The following is a 17056-nucleotide window of genomic DNA, read 5'->3' as shown; positions in this document are numbered from 1 at the left end:
GCAAATTGGATGCAGGTTTTCTATCCAATTCGGGAGACTGTGACTGGCTCTCAATGTAGCCAGTTCACACATCTCCGGGAAGGCGGCGGAGCAGTTTGCTGAAGACTCCTGTGCGTCTTCTGGTCCGTTTCAAAAGAGAACAGGGACACAGAAGACCCCTTGCTGTGAGCCTCCCCACACAACAGTGTGAACCCAGACTTATGCTGGCCATACACTATATGAAAATTAGTTCAAACCAATTTTTTTGCGTAAAACTAAAATTTGTCTGCGAGAGCAACGATCGTGCCATCATGCAATGACCAATAAATCGTTCAATGGACATAAATGAATCAGTTTTCTGTTAGTTTTTTTAACATTAATCTTTTATTGTTCATTCGACAAAAAATTTCCAAACTTGTCCTTTCTTTTTTTCGGCTCAGAAACATCCCAACCGATTACCGATTTATGCCCATTAACTGGCCGAAAAACAAACGGACTGTTTACATGACTGAATTTCGACCTATTTTTCATATAGTGTATGGCCAGCACTAATCTCCATTAAGTCATGAGTCTCTCCACGAGTTCCTGTTTTGATGTTTATGCACATGACCCCTGGGGGGCTCTGCAACCTTTATGTTTCCCATTTTGCATTTAAAAGTAGAGTCTAGAATTATACTGATGCCAGTTACCATACAAAAAGGTATTTTATATCAATATTGTAATCATTTAACTACTTGCCGACCAGCCGCCGTCATTCTACGGCGGCAGGTCGGCTCTCCTGGGCGAGAGCACGTAGTATAACGTCAGCTCTTAGAGCGGCCACTAGGGGCGCGTGCGCGACCCCCGCGAGCCCTCGACTCCCGTGCGTGTGCCCGGCGGGCGCGATCGCCGCCGGGCACACGCGATCGCTCGTTACAGAGCGGGGACCAGGAGCTGTGTGTGTAAACACACAGCTCTCTGTCCTGTCAGCGGGGGAAATGCTGATCTTCTGTTCATACAATGTATGAACAGAAGATCAGTGTTTCCCCTAGTGAGGCCACCCCCCCCCACAGTAAGAACACACCCAGGGACATACTTAACCCCTTCCCCGCCCCCTAGTGTTAACCCATTCACTGCCAGTGGCATTTTTATAGTAATCCAATGCATTTTTATAGCACTGATCGCTATAAAAATGCCACTGGTCCCAAAAATGTGTCAAAAGTGTCCGAAGTGTCCGCCATAATGTCGCAGTACCAAAAAAAATCACTGATCGCTGCCCTTACTAGTAAAAAAAATATATTAATAAAAATGACATAAAAATACCCCCTATTTTGTAAACGCTATTACTTTTGCGCAAACCAATCAATAAGCGCTTATTGCGTTTTTTTTTTTACGAAAAATACGTAGAAGAATAAACTGAGGGAAAAGAAAAAATTATATATTTTTTGGGGGATATTTATTACAGCAAAAAGTAAAAAATATTCATTTTTTTCAAAATTGACGCTCTATTTTTGTTTATAGCGCAAAAAATAAAAACCGCAGAGGTGATCAAATACCACCAAAAGAAAGCTCTATTTGTGGGAAAAAAAGGACGCCAATTTTGTTTGGGAGCTACGTCGCACGACCGCGCAATTGTCAGTTAAAGCGACGCAGTCCCGAATCGCAAAAAGTGCTCTGGTCTTTGACCAGCAATATGGTCCGGGGTGTAAGTGGTTAAAACTGTACATTCTATTTATTTAATATTTTTAATAATTATTGATTTGAATATCATTAATTTCCTTTGTGTCCTGGACAACTAGCATGTAATGGAGATTAAGATATCCTGGCTGACATAATTATGAACATAAAAACCATAGAAGAGAGTCATTACAGTACATCACTAAAGCCCATACAAATAAGCACCTTAATTTTAAGAAGATGATAGCTTGAGATTATTTATCTAGTATGACATTAGCATACAGGCTTCAATAAAATGGCTGACAGTAAACTGAAGATAAATCTAAGTGTCAGGGCTTGGATTTGAACCCAGAACCTCTGCTGTGTCAGGCACTTTCTCTTCTTGCTGGGCCACCTGGAATGCTAGACAGTACACTGGACAATTCCCTGAATGATCCTACCTTGAACCTTGTTTATCTTGAACCTTGAACTCTTTGCTCCTCTCATCTCTTCCATATTTAAGCCATGTCTCTGCACTTCCTGTTTGCCAGATTATTGCACTCTCTCCAGCTAGTATCTCGCTTTTGTCTTTCTTGCTGCCATCCATATCTTTGCTACCACTCATTACTGATGGTTGCTGAAGGTGCCCTAACTTTACACCAGCCGTGTAAAGGTCAGCTAAAGCAACACCATTAAGGATGAGCTGAGCACACACACTTGCAGGACAACAATCTGTATGCCAACATGCCAGGGGCATCCATGCTCATAACTATACTAGTGACTTTAGTAACCAAGGGTACCCCCTCTTCTGCGGGAACAGCAGTCAGGAGACGCCTCGCAGAATGCATCTTTGCACAGTAAGCACACACATTATTCATGGCACAATGAGAATGCATGCATGCACACCCACTGTGGTCCCTAGCACAGACACATCACATGCACGTCTAATTGGATTAGATCCAAGTACCCCCAATGGTACTTGGGAGCAGTAACGCCACACCACGGCTCCAATTATGTCACTGTGCATTCATACACCATTCACATGGACCTGGGATCACTTCTCCCTGGTCCTGGGGATCCCTACTCCACCAAAACTGAGGGTGACACCCCTTATTTAATCAGGAATGCCACCCCCACATTCATACATCATTCACACACATAAAACAAATCATAAGTACAGTATAATAAAAAATTAAATAAAAATAAAAAAACAAAAGTACCCCAAAACTTAACGGCGTGAGCTACGCTAGGGCTGGCCACAGGCACAGCCATGGCCAACCAGGGGAGACTCCTGGGGTGGGAGGTGAGCAGGGGAAGGAGGAGACTCATGGGGGGGGTGAGCAGGGGAAGGAGGAGCCTCCCCTGGTGACTGTCCTCCTGCTGGCCTGCCCTCCAAGGCCACTGCAATTCTGTTCAGACCCAGAGTGAGGGCAGCCGTATTGGCCTGGACTGCCCGGGTATTGTCCTGGACAGCCTGGGTCAGGGCACTCACCTCCTGGGCCACGCCTGTTGTGGCGGTCTGCAGCTCACACATGCATGTGATGACCGCCAAGGAGTTTGTGGCCACATCAGTGAGTGACTCCTTAATTGAGCCCAGGCTGTCCTCTATCTGGGTCAGAGTCTGGTTGATCTGACCCAGATGGCGGGTCTGAAGGGCATTGTCCCTCCGCAGACTGGCCGGCAGAACCTCGGCCACCCCCCTGGTCTTCTGGTTTGCCTTCCTGCCTGCAGCTGAGTCTTGTGGCCTGGGAAGAGGGGAGAGAGAGACCATTGTGGAGGAAGGCCTGTTGGGGGAGGAGTGGGAGGGGCTCCCCCTGATGGAGGCCTGACTGCTGCCAGCCTCAGGGGTAGCCTCAGGGGGAACCACATCCAAAGCCAAAAGGATTTCCCTGGCAATCTCCATATCTTCATCCTCATCCTCCCCCCCTCATCCTCCCCCCCTCAACCTCCTCATGAGGGGAGGTGTGGCCACTCCCCTCCCCTGGGGACTCCTGCCATTCTTGGGGCTCTTCTGCAGCCTGTTGTCCTGGGGATGGTGCAGCCTGGCCGGATGGCCCAGCAATCTCCTGGCCATCTGTGGAGGACACAAAACATTTACAGGTTGGAGGATCCACACACTTGGCACATCTTCCCTTCCCCCACCCACACATGCTAATCACCAGATAGAAAAACCCAAAAATTACTTGTCCTCACAGGAGAATCAGATTGAAAGACAGGCAGGCCCACCACCTGCTGGCTATGGAAACACCGGGCCACTGCCCATTCCTCCTCAGTCAGCCTGACGGAGCAGGGTGGGCCTCCTCCAGTGCCCGTGGCATGGGCATTTATTTTGGCCATCTTGTCCCGGACCAGGCTCCTAAGATCGTTGATCTTCTTTTGAATCCCACTGGGGGTCCTCGTCTCCCCCCCCCCCGCTGCATTGATCTGATCAGTAATTTTCTTAATGATCTCCTTCCTCCTGGCCGGGGTGGTGTTCCGGCTCTCAGGGCCATGCAAATAACGCCCAAAACGGGTGATGGCCCTAGCAAGTATCTGCTTTTCTCTGTTTGAAAAATTCAGCTTCCTGCGCTTCGGTGCCATAACACCCAACACTCAGCACCAACAAAAAACAAACACAACAAACAAACACAAATACTCACACAACAAACACACACAAAAATCAAACCACACAAGCAGACAGCTAATACAAATTCAAAAACAAACACCGAAAAAACAAACAGAAAAAACAATCAGAAAAAACAATCAGAAAAAACAAACACTGAAAAAACAAACAGAAAAAAAACTCAGAAAAAAAACAATCAGAAAAAAACAAACACCGAAAAAACAAACAGAAAATACACTCAGAAAAAAAACACAGCTACTACACTCTACTACTCCTCCAAATCTTTTATCTAACACTAAACTCACCAACACACACCAACAGACGACAGAGCAAAAGCAACTTGCTTTAGGAAAGGGGAACACAGGGATGTACTTTTGCAAGAGAAGTGTGTTTGTCTGGGGCTATTTATACACAGGGCGATTCTCAAACTAAGTACGCTTGGCCTTTTACCTATCTCACTGATTGCGCCGAGCCGAGTTCTGCACATGCCCAGTGAGGTGCAGATTTGTGCGCGCATGCGCAGTACGGCCGGCCCTTCATTTACATGGGGTCACGGCTCATTACAATGGAGCACGCCCACTTCCTTCCCACTTGCAATAACCCCGCCTTACGCCTCGGGATTTAAGTTACGATGGCGCAAATTTGGACGCAAATGCGCTGTGGATACGGCACTTACGACACAAAATTAAGGCGCCGTAACTTAAATGACATACGTTTGGAGTAACTTAATTTGCACCGCTCTACGTGAATCTGGGCCTATGTTTCTTTGGGCACCACATCTCATGTATCACCTTCGGGGGGTGCTCTGCACTCAGCTGCAAGGGGGCCCTCACAGCACTTCGGCCTCGGGCCAGGAACACGACACAGCTAAACCCATCTCCAGCAACAGGAGCTCTGGTGAACACCAGCTCTGGTAACGCACCTCAGATGAGTCTGCGTTATTTGCCAGGGTGACCTGCTTGTTTACCAATCCTGCTGGTAAGTGGGAGTCCCCCTACTGCTATAGCTACTGGTCTCCGAGCCTGAGCCCAGACCATGACACTAAGAGAAGATGGCTGCCAGTGATCCATGGACTCCAAGAAAATGGCCTATATTCCATTTAACTTAAATACAGTATATACTAGTATATAATGTCACAGAGTCACCCCTTTCCCCCTGATGAAGTAATGTGACCGTGATGTGACATGTAGGGCATAACTGGTGACAGTCCAGACCAGAAGTAACATTTGAGGATGTGCGGCACTCATTGGTTTTACACTTGTTTATGTTTTTTTTAAGATCTGACTGTGTGAGTGCAATTTTCTTAGTTCTACTATGCAGTTTAATAAGGATCCCACGCAAGTAGGCTTTGTCATTACGTTCAAAGAAGGAATGGTGTTCAGTATTATGTCTTTGAAGGTTACCCGGGTCCACCAAGAGGGAGGCATTGAATCTCCATAGGCAAGGTAGTCCTAATAGTCAGTCTCCTATAGTTATGGAGACAGGGCCGTGGTCAGACCACAAGATGGTTCCTATTGTGGATTATGTCACATCTTGAAGTGTGGATTGCTTCTTGGGCCTTATGGCTAAGATCAAGTGTAGTATCTGTTCTTATCAGTTGCCAAGAGGAGGCGCTGTGTTACTGCACCGACTATCGTGGAGGTTGGGGTGGTGGCTATGCAAATCCTCTGGTGTAATGGTATCTACTGTAGATGGTTAATATTGGTAGCAACCGAAACCATGGTGCCCATATGTCATTGGGTGGCCGATATTAGGTTCTACCAGAGAAAGCCGGAAGGGTACTCCTGGTAGGGTTGGGGGCTGCACTGGTCTGGCCGAAGGCTGGGTCCTGAAGAAAGCCTGTGGTGCGTGTGCCCCTGGAGTGGCAGACAAGGGGTGCCATAATCTCACTGTGAGTGAAGGTCACTTTGAGTTATGGCACCTAGGTCACTGAATCATCACACTTTTTTCACACCTGTCTGTTGAAGAGATGAGACCATAGCTGAAAGAAAGGAATTGTTTTGAGTCTTTCTGACTCATGTATGAGGGAAGCAGGTATAACAGCTGGTGAAGGTATGCACATAATCTGCTGAAGACAGGATTTGCACAGTGGTGGATGATATATGAACTGAGAAGTCACAATAATTGAAACGCAGAAAAGTTTCAGCATATGAACTTTAATTGAACACATTATTATATAGATGCATTTATTTATTTATTTATTTGAATATCATTTGCTATCACTGGATATTTCACAAGTTAGATTAATAGCACTGCACTTATATTTTTAATTTTATTTTATAAGTTGACCAACGTATATGTGGTTCGGTTGATGTCACATACTAGGATAAGATAGTAACCTTGGATATCTGTAATAGTTTGGTATGCTTGAATTGTAGTGGATCTCGCATAGCCGTGAGTACTACGTTTTTCTTCTTTGGGTCAGAGGCTAAAAAGATCTAGTCATATATTTTCAATGCAAACGTAGGGGTTTTTGATGCTGCAAAGTGGGTTTCTTGTATTAGTAGGACTTTAACCTTTTGATTATTGGCTTTCTTTAAGCAGTGCAGATAGTTTCTGGGGAGAATTTAAATCCTTTGCATTTATAGAGACAATTTTAAAGGCCATAGTGGAGTATAATTTATAAGGTGAGTAGTCCCATTAAATGGGGTAGTGAACAAAGGTTTGAGAAAAATAGTCTTTATGTGAGGTAGGCTCAAATAAGTCACTGGTAGGCCAATGTAATGGGAATTCAAGTCCAACTTGATTAAAGCGTCATTGGGGAGTAGCTAGTACAGGAGATTGATAAAAAAAAAAAAAAAAAAACGAGAGCTTGAAAAGAACAAGAATAATGTGCAGTAACTACTGCAAACATATAACATGGGGGAAATGATCCACTGTTCTTCAAGCGGATCAGGGATCAAACGTTAAGGCAGGAGGTATAAAAGTGAGTGGTACTGCAGGAGCACAGCCATCTTTTGGCATGAATGGAGAAGAAAGGGTATATAGTGCATCATTAGCCATCTTGGTATGCTCCTTCAGTTTCCATGTGGGTAAACAGTTAATCAGAAGGGTCTGGTACACCTTCTGGCATAATGCGCCAATGTCTCTACAGTTTGAGGCCCCCAGGAAGTGTTCTCACCATGTAAGTTTTATTCTGGTGTGTGATGAGCAATTTGGTAGGAAACCCAAATTTGTAGGGGATTTTGTGATTTTGGAGAGCCTTGGCGATAGTTGTAAGTTGTCTGCGATTTTTCCATAGTCGCCTTGAATAGATCAGCATAGAAGGCGACTGTGGAGAAGGAATCAGGCAGTGTTGCTGTGCATTTAGCTGCATACATGACGTGTTCCTAAATTTTAATGTACGCAGACCAGAACATCTCTGGGTGTAGAAGCAGGGAGGTGTGGAGGCTTAGGAAGTCTGTGTGCAGGGGTGGACTGACAACTCATGGGACCCCCGGGCAATAGGAGATTATGGGGGCCCCCGGGCAATATTAGATTATGGGGCCACACAGTATACACACACATATAGTATACATACACAGTATACACATGTGAGATTGTGAAGCAGTTCCCATTGTTCACTCTTTGTGTATAATTGCCATTCTGAGTTTTGACCACAAGAGGCCGCTGTTTCTACAGACTGCAAGCTCTTGCTTTTTTAGAGGAGGTGGAGCTGAGCTGGAGAAGCTGGAATCAGGAAGCAGTTGGAGCAGACATGTTTTGTGGAACTGTGTGAAAATTGAATCCGTTTGCATCCAGCTGGGGACTGTGCGTCCTAGAGCTTCAGGAACAGCAGCTGAGTAACCACCGTTCAGTACAGAGCCTGTTCGGAGGAAAAGGGGATCATTTTTCAGGAAGGCTGATAGGAGTTGAGACACAGAGAACTACCTCACCTGCAGTATCTCATGATTGCTGAAAGGACTTTTGTTAATCGGTTGGAAGACATCATCGGCTACAGTTCAAGACCCGGGTCAGTAATATCGTGCACGCACCGCCTAGTGATGTTTGGCGCCTAAAGATTAGGCCTGTAGTTAGTCAGTCAGGGTCATTACAGTGTATCAGGCCAAAAGTGTTGCTACCATTAGTACAAGGATCCTGCTACTTAAAGAGACATTGCATATGGCGAGCAATCTTCCAAACTACAAACCTGTTTAGTGTCTTCATTGAGGAAGAAGAACTTACACACGTGTTATCATACCGGTTATGTAAAAGGGAGGGGGTAAATATTGCATAGAAGTGATAAGTTTGTAAGCTGCTGTGCTGTACCGCAGGTGACCCCGAAACTAAGCATATACACAATCGTTCGCGTTCTGATAAGGGTAATAAAAGGTACGGAGGGACAGTCCTAGTTGTATCCTCCAATAGGCAAATTACGGCAAATTGCCTCGGTATCCACCCGGGGGCATCTTGCTGTGCAGCACAGGGGTTCTCAGCTACGGCTGGGTGTATGTAACCTTATTGCTGTGTTCATTTTGGGGTTTCGGTTTAATACCTTGTTACAATAAAAGAAAAGAACTGTTTCACAAAAGTTGGTGTCAAAGTTGCTTTCCTCGTTCGTGACTTTGCTGTATCTTGGAGACGACTTACACACACACAATATATACACACAGTATACATACACACACTGAAAAGGTACTGGAGAGGCGGGGCAGCTATAAACTTGGGATTTTTTTTAAAACACAGATTTTTACATACTTATCCTAGTTTTACTGAGGCTGGCAACCCTAATGGGCCCCCCTAGGGTCAGTCCGCCCCTGTCTGTGTGTCCTGTCAATTTCCAGGTCACAGTAGGCTAGGTCAGGTATCAAAATGTGCATGAGGGACTGCAATTATTGAACCAAGTCTGATTGTTGGACTGATTCTGCAAGCTTGAGCTTAATGACTTTGTCCTCATGGTCTGCAAAGCTATCCACTAGGTCATTATGGGCAGTATATACAGTACAGTAGTAGATCATCTATCTTAGTCTCTATATGGTTAATTTGCTGATCATGTTGCTGAACTAGGCTGGATAAAGAGGATACCGCAGTGGATAAATCATTGTACAGTGTTTGTCTTAAGGAGAGCAGCATATTTTTTATTGCGCCAGTGGTTGGTCTGAAGCAGAGAATGGGTCCAGCATAGAGGATTGTTGTGGAGGAGGGAGAGAGAACAGGCAATGGGCTGAGTTAGTTTGTGTCTGTTCTGGTTCATTTGTTTTGAGCCTATATTTGGCTGGGCTGACTGTGGTGTGTGAGTTAGGAGGAGAGGCAGTGCAATCTTAAGAGCATTATAGGCCCCCAGGCAATACAGTGCACTGGGGCCCTGTCTACGCAATCACGCATTAGAATAAAAATGCAAATTATCAATAATGCTATATTTATTGGTACTTCCAACAAAATCAGTGTTTAAACATTGACACCACGTTTGGACAATATAACACAAGCTTGAAAAGCAAGAAATTATAGATTGAAATGGGACAGTATTAAAGCACTAATTATTTATTAAATGTGCGATACTTCTTTGTAGAGAATTCCTTTATAATTGGCATGAAGTCTATGGCACTGCTGGTGCTGGTGGGTATTAATGCTGGCATGGGTACTGCTGGTTCAGGTGGGTATTAATGCTGGCATGTGCACTGCTGCCTGGCTCCTCTGAAGCGCGGATGTGTGACAGGAAGCATGCGGCTGCAGTAGAGAGCAGAGCCGATGCTTCCTGTATCTGTCACAGGCGAAGTTCATTTGATATCACTCCGCCTGTGAAGAGCCAGAACTACACAAAAAGCATTGGCTCCGTTCTTCACAGTGACAGCTGACTCACACTGCCCGCCGCTGAGTCTCTGACTGATATCGGGACTGATCGGGCGGCACTCTGTCTCTGTGAGTGAGCCGCACCGTACAGCACTGTTACAATGGGCAGCGAACTTTGTGACATCTTAATGATTCTTGGGTGGGGTCGCTGGGCGAAAAGATGGCCCTGAGGAGAGGACTCACCAGTGTCATTTTATAGAAGGAGAGAGCTGTAGCTGCTGTGCAAGGCTTTGCCTGGGAGGAGATGTGAGCCACGCTGGGAGTCCACGAGCTCCGCCAGGCATCATCTTGACTGCTCACCAGGCCAGATGGGGAGAAGAATGTGGTGAGCTTTTTGGGTGGTTTGTCGTCCTTCCTTTGTTTGGACATGGTGCCCAGAAGGTGCAGCGATGTCAGGGCGAGGTACAAGTGGGTATTATCCTTGTTGACAGTCACTGTGGGGTCATTTAAGCTGAAATTGCTGCAAAGCTGGGGAGTCACACAGCCATCCACTCGACTTGGCAACCCCCCCCCCCCCCCATTCATTGTGTTTTATATGAATTTTTTACATAAAATTATCAAAAAATAACTAAAGCCAGAGGCTAAAATAGGTCCCATGTACTGGAACACTTTTAACACACCTTCTACCAAATCCCAACCCATTTAATAATGTATTATCTCCCCTCCTCCTCCCAAAAAAATAAAGGTAAAGGTACAATTTTTTTCCCTAAATAGCTTCCTTTACCTTTTGATTTTAAATGTCCTTATTTCTTCTGAGAAATCCTCACTTCCTGTTCTTCTTTCTGCAACTCCACACAGTAATGCGAGGCTTTCTCCCTGGTGTGGAGTGTTGTGCTCGCCCCCTCTCCCTTGGACTACTGGAGAGTCAGGACGCTCTCTACGCTGTAGATAGAGAAAGGAGCTGTGTGTTAGTGGACGTAGTTGTACCTAATAAAGTGGTTGGTGAGTGTAGATTCACTTTGTGTGCAGCAAATGCTTTTGCAAGCCAAGATATTACCTTGTAAAATAGCTGTGGGATCATTACTGTGCTGTACATAGCCTGTGTAAAGAGCAGAGCTGTGGGAAGGACCAAGCAGGCTTCAACAACTACAGGCTGCCTGTAGAAAACTACAGGAGGGGCGCAGAGGCAAGATGATTTACTCTACATAAGCAGAGAGAGCAGCAATGTCCCATCCCTATTACAGGAGGCAGAGGTTCACACTAGATTACTGCACAGACATGCACAAAGCACATCTAGGTTCAAGTCAGAATACACATGCTGCTTGTATTTAGACAGTTGCTAATCCCAGGGTTCAGCTTTAAAACCCAAAAGTGGAACTTCCGCTCATCTGACTCCCCCCTCCCCCCTCTGGTGCCACAATTGGCACCTTTCAGGGGGAGGAGGGACAGGATACATGTCTTTGACAGGTATCCTTTCCCACTACCTGGGAGTCCCGTGACGTCACTGCAGGGCTCCCTCCTCCTCTCCTGGCTGCCGTGCCAGTAGGAGAGAGCAGCGGGCCTCACGCATGCACACTAGGGTTCCCGGCGTGAAGCCGAAAGGCTACACTGCCGGGTTCCCTTCCCCGCAATGGCACGATGGAAACAGCTGCGGGTGCCGATATCGCTGGACTCCAGGACAGGTAAGTGTCCTATTATTAAAAGCCAGCAGCTGCAGTATGTGTAACTGCTGGCTTTTATTTTTTTTGGGGTGGAACACCACTTTAAAGTTTCAAAGCAAAATGGTAAACATGATAGCCAAGCAACTAGCATTTTACATGGATACAGGATAGGTCATCAGTGAAAACCTCTATGCTTTTCTCATAGTAGGTTTCATTTAAAAATGCTGTGTTCTTTCACATTTAAATGCCCATGCGGTCAATATGACCAGTTTATATAAAAGGTATTATGTGTGCTGGAATTGGATAACCCTCTCCATTGTACTGCAGGCATAATAAAAGGCTGATGTGTTTTTGCTGCCTGTGTTTCCCTGCAGATGGCACTCACAGCCTCTGTTCCCCATACCCCTTTCTATCTGTCATATTTTCACAGCTGCTGTGAATGCTCTCCAGTTGCTGTAAGCCCTGATAGTAAGCACACTTGCTGTAGAGGTGGAGAGAAAATGCTAAGCAGAAAAACAGCAGTGGTGACCTATCCCATGCTGCTTCCTCGCCAGCTGTCCCAAAGTGACCACAATAATGCCAGTCAAGGTGGATGTACCCTGAAAGCTAAGATGTAAAAAGGGCAGCGGGATGCCTGTGCAGTGCAGTATCCTGAGAGGGACCTGCAGCTACAAACATCAGCAACTAAGGAGCTTTCCTTCTATTGGGATCATTACACTGACCCCTGTGCCTGTCACCTGGAAGGATCTCATCACCCCCAAGGAATCAGAGGTAGGTTCACCTTAGAGTGGTCAGCTTCCCCATGCCCTTTGCCTTGTAAACTTCTCCTGCAGTTTGATATAAATGAATTTTTTTATTATTTTTCCTCCTTTTTGCATAGGGTTAGCAAGTTGCATGGTCCCTGTCTTTCGAGTCCAATGATAGAAGCACGCAGTGCACATCTTTTTTCATGTGTGACAAGTGATTACACACACAAGCCTGTCTGCTGCTTCTGCTTCCTTCATGCATTTTTTTTTTTTTTTTGTTCGGAGTGACAATGTGTTTGCTGTATACGTATATTGTTCAGATTCAGAGTGCACCCAACGTCTACAGTGACATCTCGAAGCTTTGTGTCTGTACAAGATAAGGTCGTGACCACACGTATTAATGGATGGCTTTTGATGTCAGTATGTTAATTAGAAGGTTTTATTTTCTTATTTCCTATAGGTTAACATGAGAAAAAATCTTAAGATTCTGTAATAAACCTGTTAAAATTTGAAATTTTGTATTTAAATGACTATTCCATTGTATTAATTCTAGATTGCCTTCTTACTACGATGATACTCTACACATGTTAAGGTGTAATATTATATATATTTAAGAAAATAGAAAATTTGAAATAGTTAGATATTTTCACATACTGTATACACACAAATATACATTGTATGTGTAACATATTATTGATTTAATCTTTAAATTTATCAGTGTAGATTCACAATACGTAAGCTATAAAGGTTGCCTCTTGTGAATTCTTTTGTACAGAAGAATCTGGTATTAATAATTTAGAGTTTAATAAACAATATAGGCATGACGTGCTTTTATTTCTCTCTCTTTTTGTGACAAGCAATAACTGGAAAGCCATCACATCATATGTGCTTAGTAACGTATGGTGACCTATATAAATGGGCCTTTCTGCCAGGGTCACTTTAATATATAAGTGGTTCTGGACATCCGTCTAAAATCCAGATACTAACTTTACATTCTAAAGAAACTGACTCTTGTTGGAGTTCTTAAAGCTGGGAATACACACAAAGTTTGGGCCAACTAACCCAATTTGGGCTCAGTCTTGGGCAGCCTAATCTGAACCTGTATAGGAGAGCACCCCTGTTGGGTTTCAAAGTTTTTAGGAAACAAACGAAAGCTCGCTATACGTGTACCAATGTGCTGAGTAGATGTTCTTTCTTGCCAAAATGACTGTATTTATCGGCGTATAACACGCATAGGTGTATAACACGCACCCTAACTTTAAGAGGGAAGTTTTAGAAAAAAAACGTTCCACCGCCCCCCTGCGTATAACACGCAGACACAGTTTACCCTCTATTTTCAGGGTAAAAAAGTGAGTGTTATACGCCAATAAATACAGTATATTCAAGTAGATAATAACCATGTAGAAAGATTATCAGGCTATCCATGTACCAGCTATTTACTGGATGTTCATAGTCTGTATGTGTACTGGAACCCTAAATGTCAGTATAACTGCAAACCTGTTAAAAGCATTACTAGCGTGCCATAAATACTCTCTACACTAATACCAATATTCTGATAATATTTCATAGGATTAGACAAGCTCCCTGTCCCTCACCAGTACATGACAGCACTCGGTTAAGCCACTTCTCATCATACCCCAGACGTCATGTTATTTCAGGAGGTTCCATAACTTACTTTTACATGCTTTTTTCTTAAATACTGTCTTTTCTTAACCCTTTAGATTTCTTTGAAGGAAATATCACAAATCTGCTGTTGTGGGAACATTCAGTTGATTTAGGTTAATGGTGTGGATTTGATGGGTATAGGTTAAACACCATTTTATTTATGCATCTAAACAACTGCATTGGTCCTCTAATGCTGCGTACACATGATAGGTTAGTCTGACGAAAACGGTCTGATGGACCAAACCGATCATGTGTGAGCCCCATCGGTTATTTATCCATAGGTTAAAAAATAGGTACTTGTTTTAAAATTATTTGATGGATAAAAAACCTATAGAAAAAAACGATCGTCTGTAGGTACGTCCATCAGTTAAAAATCCATGCATGCTCAGAATCAAATTGACGCATGCTTGGAAGCATTGAACTTAATTTTTTTCAGCACCTCGTTGTCTTTTACGTCACCGCGTTCTGAGACGATCGTTTTTGGTGTGTAGGCACGACTGATCATCAGTCAGCTTCATCGGATAACTGATGGAAAAATCCATCACACTGTTTTCATCAGACTAACCTATCGTGTGTACAGGGCTTAAGTTCAAAGATGGCAGTACCCTCTTTAAAACAAGGGGTTTCCTAAATCACCTGGGACCTGAATTTATGGCTTTCTTTGGTAAATATGTTGCTTATTGGAGTGTCTGTCCCAGTGGGCCTGGAGCAAATGCCCATTTTTCTTCCTGTTAAAATGACCTTGAGTCAAAGTCTAATGTATTTTTATGGCTGATTCTTGATACCTAATAATCTTAATATATTTTATTTTGACACAGAACCTTTGTGAAATTGTGAAACTGTTTGTTTTATTTGCCAAAATGCTGTGTGTTAGCTTGACATACTTATAACTGATGCACATTCGTAATCATTATCTAGTAGACCTAAAACGAATGTTATTTAGGATAACAGAGGGTCAAGATCAACAATTAGCAATGTTATGTATGCGTTTTGTTTAGATATCATGCACAAAGGGAATTTTTATTTGTACAGTAAAAAATGTATGTTGCTTGTTCTGGTTAATTAAAGAATGTGTCCCTGTGTAACAAAATATAATACAGCTCATATATTGGTTAATTTAACTGCTCGGACCTTCTAAGGACCCTTCTGGCCAAATTCCCTATACATAGTAGTCTTGTTATCCCCCCTTTTTTACATAGTAGTCTTGTTCTCTTCAGAGATAGCGATGTGCCAGACTCCTTTACCATCTGACATCAATACATTAGAGTGTTTTCATCACTACAAACTAGATTACACAGATTAATGGCCCTTCTTCCATATTGTGAAGCCCAACTTCAGACAGAACTTATTTTGCTTTGGATATATTTGGGAAAGGTTAGAGCTTTCGTAAAGGTTTTTATTGCTGTCTTTATCCCTATTGGGAACTTGTGTGTTTAAGCTCCAGCTTGAGTTAGAAGGCCCTGTAAACAATGCAAAAAAAGGAGGCCCTCTTCCAGCAGGTATATGTCTTTATTATACTTTTAAGTAGAGTGCACCACCAGGACATCACTCACTGACGTGTTTCACCCAAGGGACTTTATCAGGGCTCTGTAAACAGCAGGAGGCATGAGCATGCTGGAAACCATGAAAACAAATTAACATTTTAAATTATCTTTTGTACTGAAAATAATTTACAAAGAATGCTTATACAATGTATTTCTTTAAAAAAAAAGTAGTATATTTCCAGTTAATAAAAGAAGCTTGCTGCTCAGCTGCACTTGTAGTCTAAGGTAGAGGAAAATTTCTGGGAAATAAAGGTAGTGTGGGAAGTGGAGCCTATTGTGTGTCTTAAAGCAGAACTAAAGGCAACACATTTTTGTTTCCATTTTTGGTAGAGTAAGAGGCTTTATAACTCCTGTCAGTTTTTACCTGCCACCTGCCATTGGAGAGAATTCCCTTCACTTCTGGTCCCATAGCCAGGAATTGAGAATAAATCTTTGTAAAAAGAGGTAATCCCTTGTTGTCACCAGAACTAGTGTCCCCATTGGAAGATTTCCCTTCTAATCCTGTTTTGGTGTTAGCTTCAAATGTGAGATTTTCTTTTACTTTCACTCTCAGTGATAGCAGTAAACAGGATATTTAGACTGACCCTCCCTAACGGGGTCACAGACAGAAATTAAGACTTTACAGGTGTTCTATTCCCTCTTCGCTCTAGCTAAAACAAAAAAAGTGAATTTGAATTTAATTATAGTTTAAATAAGGGACCTATTATGTGTTTTACTGTAGGAAAAAAGACAAATGTGTATACTAAAGGCTTTAATATGCATTATTAAGCACACAGGTTACCCATTGTTTTTAATTGTGCTCGTTCACATCTGTGTGATGCACTGATGTGCGTTTTCTATTTCTTGATTCAGTAATACTCATTATAGGCCCTACTGATGAAAATTGTAAAATATTTCAATCCAGAGTGATTGAAAAGAGAAGGGGGCTAAAAGAACACCAAGACATCATTCTGTGATGTATCAAAAAGTCAGAATACTTTATTAAATAATGTACATGGTAGGTGGATAAATATTTGAAGACTAAAAGAAAATCGTAGGAACTGAATGAAAATTGCCAAACAAATCATAATGACTCACACATAACTAGAACACACATGACAAACATGTAACAATGAACACAGTCCGGACGCCAGGTAATTTGAGAGGGCGAAGCTACGCACTCTCAATGCAAAACTAGTTGACGTCATCCCGTCCGGCCGCCACGTCGCCACGCTACGCCGCAGCTCCATAGTGACGGCGAGCCCCTGAAGGAGAAAGTGGTACGATCGTGTACCCAGCAACAGAGACAGACTTTCCTTCTGTTTGCCCAGCAGGTGTCCTCGGATCTGGGACCTTTTCATGTTCCTACCGTGATGGTGTGTTTTGTCATCCCAATCCAAATACCGCTTGTGGTTACAGCACCTTACCTAACATAGCTGTGGTGTATATTTCTCCTGTCATATCTGATGAACAGACAACAGCCAGTCTGTGACGGTATTGGTATGATATCCCCGTCAAATATTCCCTTCTTCCATA

The 17056-nt window shown here is 43.5% G+C and overlaps 1 protein-coding gene and 1 pseudogene across 1 annotated transcript in view; both read left to right on the top strand.

Annotated features, from left to right (window-relative positions):
• Window positions 1–5760: 5760 nt before the first annotated feature.
• Window positions 5761–5937, top strand: LOC120912546 (annotated as a pseudogene).
• A 6004-nt stretch (window positions 5938–11941) lies between these two features.
• LOC120908941 (cGMP-dependent protein kinase 2-like) overlaps window positions 11942–17056 on the top strand; it is a 215630-nt gene continuing 210515 nt past the window's right edge. Inside the window, exon 1 of the mRNA XM_040320466.1 lies at window positions 11942–12357. The gene's annotated coding sequence lies outside the window, so the exon portion shown is untranslated. The remainder of the gene's footprint in view (window positions 12358–17056) is intronic.

The sequence above is a fragment of the Rana temporaria genome, chromosome 8, assembly GCF_905171775.1.
Source record: "Rana temporaria chromosome 8, aRanTem1.1, whole genome shotgun sequence".
Taxonomy (NCBI): Eukaryota; Metazoa; Chordata; class Amphibia; order Anura; family Ranidae; genus Rana; species Rana temporaria.
This window is presented reverse-complemented; position numbering and strand designations above follow the sequence as displayed.